We start from the raw sequence: 5,079 nt of genomic DNA on the forward strand, positions 1-5,079 counted from the left end.
AGGCTCCCAGCTGAAATGATTAAAAAGTGATATTGTAGAAAAAGGTGTGGTCCCAGACTCTTCCTGTACCAGTGTTACTTGTTGAGATTGTTCTAAATCTGCCTATTCTCAGGTTCCTCCTCCAGGATACTGACATAGCAACAACACGGATTTTTCAGGCGATTCTTAGGAACACTGGAGTTTGAGCACCATTGGTCTAGGCTGTGTGTCAATAGAGATAAAGGTATCAACTCAAGCGTGTACACACTGCAGTCTGCTGTACTGGAAATGACTTATTTATTCTAGGTTCATTCACAGCTTCTGTTTATGGCATAATACCTTCTGAGAGTAGGCCATTATGACAACAATGCCTCTGTTTCCTCCAGATTCTTGGCTGTCACTATCCTGACCTACCACCTGTGTCACATCCCATTAGGTTCTGTGGATGAGGCATGGTGCTTGGCACAGACTGACACACGTTGGGGCAAACTTGGCAGAGCAGCCTAACCCAAAGCAAAAAACAGAAATGAACCAAGATACAACCTCTGTGGAAAACCCTACCGAACAAAAGCAACTCTGTGGAGTGTCCTCTCAGCTGCAAATTGAGACAGAATTGTGGGGCAAGCTTGGCCACTGATGCAGGTGATGGGCCCGGGGCAGGGATGAACAATGGGGACAGTGATTGTTGGTTCAAAACCAGTTTCTTTGACATGCATTTCCCAGTGTGTGTTCTGTAGAACACCAATCTTACCCGATGTTCCAGGACGAAAGGGTTTCATGGTTAAAACCCTTTCTTGGATATTCTCAAGTCTTTTTTTTTTTAATTTTCCATTTTGAAATAATTACGGACTCAAAAGAAGTTGCAAAATAGTCTTGCATATCCTTCGTCCAACTTCCCCCAGAGGGACATTTTATATAGCTGTTGTACAATGTCAACCAGGAAATTGATATGATACAGTGTCATTAACTACAAGCCTTATTCCATTTTCAACATTTTTTATATGCATTCAGGTCTGTGTGTATGTGTATAGTTTGCTGCACTTTTATGCTGTGTGTAGATTTGTGGAACCACATCATCACAAAGTGGCTCCCTTGTACTATCCCTTTGTATTCATGCGCTCTTTCCATCCCTGTCCCCTGGCAACTCTAATCTGCTCTAATCTTTACAGTTCTGTCATTTCAAGAACATTGTATATATGGACTTATATATGGACTCACACAGGTATGTAAAATTTTGAGATGGGCTTTTTCCACTAAGCACAATGCCTTTTAAGATGGGTCCAGGTTGTTGCACGCATCAATAGTTTGTTCCTTTATGTTGTTGAGTAGTATTCCCTGGCATGACTCTACCATGGTTAGTTTAATCATTCATCATTGAAGGGCACTTGGATTGTTCCCAGTTTGGGGTGATTATAAGTAAAGATATGAACATTCAGGTACAAGTTTTTATATAGACATATGTTTTCATTTTTCCAGAATAAATGTCCAAGAATATAATTGCTTGGTTGAATGGTAGTTACACATATAGCTTAATAAGAAACAGCCAATGCACTGTTTCAAATTCCCACCAGGGACACATGAGAAATTCAGTTTCTCTTCTTCTTCTCCAGCATTGTTGCTGTTTTGTAGTTGTTCTAACAGGTGTGTCGGGATATCTCATTGTAATTGTAGTTTGCATTTTCCTAATAGTTAATGATTATAAATATCTTTGCATGTTCTTATTTCATCTGTATCTCCTCTTTGGTGAAATGTCTGCTCATGTTTTTGCCCATTTGATAACTGGATTTGGGGGTTGTTTTAATTGTTGAGTTTTGAAGGTTATTTACACATTCTAGATTCTAGTCCTTTTTCAGTTTCATGTATATCCTCCCAGGGGGTAGGTTGTCTTTTATTTGCTTAACCACGTTTTCCACAGCACAAAAGCTTTTCATTTTGACGGACTCTAATTTACTTTGTTTTTATGGACTGCATTTTGGTGTCATATCTAATAATCCTTCACCTAACCCTTGGTCCTGAAGATTTTCTCTTATGATTTCTTCTAAAAGTTTTATAGTTTTACATTTAAATCTGTTTAAATACAATATATAGTCCCAGTTTTACATTCAAATCCATGATCCATCTTAGATCACTTTGAGTTAATTTCTACATAAGTTATGAGACTTAGGTCAAGATTTATTCTCAATGCTTTTTCATATATTAAGGGCTAATTAACATTCCAAAGTCAAAGAAATGTATTTTTAAGTTTAACCCATTTCTGAAACTTGGCCACCTATTCATGCAGCCAGTATGTATAGGGCAATTTCTGTATACAAGGCACAGGGTTGGATATTGAGAAAATGGGCAGAACCTCTGTTCTCTATGAACTCGTTTATTTTTATTCATTTCCATACATATACTATTTGTTTACACAACACCCTTGGAACTGTGTTTTGTGCAAATGTTACTGAAATACCAAGGATTTGGTCTAGATTCTGTAGCTTGCTACACAGAAAGCCAGAGACCGAGAGCCAATGACTGAGACTATGAGTATTGCCAAGGAAGAAGGCTTTAATCGGGTGCTGCAGCTGAGGAGATGAGAGCTCAGCCTCAAATCCATCTCCCTGACCAACTAAAGCTAAGGATTTATATAGCAGGGAAGAAAACAGGAACTAGGAAGGGGCAAGGAAGTGATTCTGATGAACGAAGGGTCAGGCATTTCATTGTCTGGATGTGGCGATCTGGTGAGTTTCAGTTCTTTGATACTTTTTTCGGGAGGTTGAAGGTCATTTCCTGAGGAACGAACTCAGATAAAACAAACGTAGTTTCAAGTTTTAAGACCAGAAGGGTCAATCTCTATGTTTATCCAAAAAACTACCTATGGGAGGATTGAGTTGGTTTCAGAAATTCTTTAGGAAATTCTGCTCAAGGCAGCAGACAAACAAAGAGACTGTCAGGTATCAGTGGAAGCAAAGAGAGATGCAAAATCAGAATGGTACACAGGCAAGAGTCAGGATCTGTTAGAAATCTGGAGTCAAAAGCCAGGAAGGCAGACAGAGAAAGAGGGCTCGGGAGCTGGAGGGAGAGTGCCAGGGATGAGACATATCTGATGGGCTTTGATGGTCAGTGCCTAGTCCAGTTTTTAAAGATCTGAGGGCCTTTTTCTTTCCTTTTTATTTGCTGGGCAATGCAATGTTAATGTCTGGAAGGAACCAGCTATGTTTATATACACACACACACATTAAAAAAATTTTTTTTAATGCAAGGAGGCTTCCTTGTCCATCCTAGTTTGGAAGCAAAAACATATGGTCACAGCAATACTCACAATACATGTCTCTGGCATTTCCAGCTGCCCCACACCCTGTGAAATCATGATGGAAGTGTGTATGTGTTGTCTGTGCTCCATGCCTCTTCCCAATGACCTGAGGAATGACCCTTTTACTCTTTCCTATTCCAGCTCACACTGGCCACACCTGGGACTTCCAACATGAATGCTTTTGTCACGGATGCTGCGCTGCTGCTGTTTCTGGTTCTTACTCTGCTTACACCAAGGAGACTGATGTCCCTGCCATAACCCCACTTCCGATGCAGACAGCAATTCCAATGCATTGCAGCTTTCAGGATTTTCTCACTGTGATTTTGCCTCTCCTTTTCTTTAAGACATGAGCATTTGTCTATGGGGATGGCCTGAAGTGTAGTCTCCATTACCCAGAGTCATCTCACTCTCTGACCTTGACTCATGATCTGAGAACAAATGCTCCCCTGCTTGTCTTCCTGAGGGGCATCTGTCCCTCTTGCAAACAGATTTCCTTTGGGCTCTATCATTTAGAAATGCCCTTATTTATCTGAATTATAGTTCCAGTTCAGAACTTTTACAAAGGAACAGATTGCTCCCAATTTAAAAGCAGGTAAATTCTAAAAGTTGGCAAGCCAGTCATTTAGAATTTGAGCCTCATATTCCATAGGTATGAAATTATACATAATGAAAAAGTTCCCAGGGCAGCCCATAAAAAGCCTACTTATGCAAAATAAAGCTAACCTGAGGTAATACAGCTCTATGGCCTAGCCACATTCAGCAATGTGTTTCCATTAGAATGCATGTCTTATATCAACTGGGAAGCCAAGAAGGCAGTTCAGAACTGAACTGAAATCTATCCTGTGTTGGAATTTTATAGCCAGATATCAGTTAACCAGGCCCCAATGAGTGGAGAAATCTTGGATTTAGATTCTCATGAAATTCTCTATCAAATCCTGGGATCTTCCAAAAGACTGCATAAAATTATAATTTAATTCTGCAGAAGTAGAATCTCAGTTGGATATCATCCACCAAAGCACTGCAATGTCTATCTTCTTGGGATCATGTCAAAGATCCTAAATCCGTGCTTACTTTGGCAGAAAGTATTAGTGTTTAGTTCATTAGTAATTGGCACATTGGAATGATATAGAGAAGATTAGCATGGCCCTGCACAAAGATGCCGTGCAAATTTGTGAAGCTTTCCATATTTTTATTGCATTTACCCCATCATATGTGGGAGCTAAAAGAAGGTGATCTTACAGAGGTAGAGAGTAGAATGTTTACTAGCAGTTAAGAAGGACATGAAGGTGGGGGAATGAAGAAAGGTTGGTTAGGGGTACAAACATATAGTTAGAAAGAATAAGTTCTAATGTTAGATGGTAGAATAGGGCGACTACCTTACATATTTTAAAAATAGCTAGAAGATAGGACTTGAAATGTTCCCAGCACCTGGAAATAAATACTCAAGCTGGATACCCTGATACCCCGGCTTGATCACAACACATTCCATGCATGTAACAAAACATCACATATATACCATGAATATGTGAAAATATTATGTATCAATTACAAAAAATACTAAATCAAGAAGGAATGCAGGCACCGCTGTTGCAGGTGGCCCTGGCATCTGGTGATGAGTAGTAGAGAGACGCAGGCGGGATATAAGAGAGGCAGCAAACTGTAGGTACCTGATTCAGGAAGCCGTTTTGATCCATTGTGAATGTAATTAAGTTGTGTTTTCTGTTCCTAAAGGATAGCCGTCTCTTTGCCATTTGTCTATTCCCCATTTTTCTGTACTAATGTTTCCTTATCTTACACCGAACAGGCGA

General features: G+C 39.8%; 1 long non-coding RNA gene and 1 pseudogene across 1 annotated transcript; both read left to right on the forward strand.

Annotated features, from left to right (window-relative positions):
• Positions 1–391: 391 nt before the first annotated feature.
• Positions 392–3,956, forward strand: LOC109027977 (uncharacterized). Its single transcript, XR_002007031.4, has 3 exons — positions 392–621; positions 1,149–1,201; positions 3,413–3,956. It is a non-coding gene; the product is annotated as an uncharacterized lncRNA (long non-coding RNA).
• Positions 3,957–4,361: 405 nt separating this feature from the next.
• Positions 4,362–4,462, forward strand: LOC115935648 (uncharacterized; annotated as a pseudogene).
• Positions 4,463–5,079: the final 617 nt, after the last annotated feature.

Source organism: Gorilla gorilla, chromosome 7 (assembly GCF_029281585.2).
Source record: "Gorilla gorilla gorilla isolate KB3781 chromosome 7, NHGRI_mGorGor1-v2.1_pri, whole genome shotgun sequence".
Taxonomy (NCBI): Eukaryota; Metazoa; Chordata; class Mammalia; order Primates; family Hominidae; genus Gorilla; species Gorilla gorilla.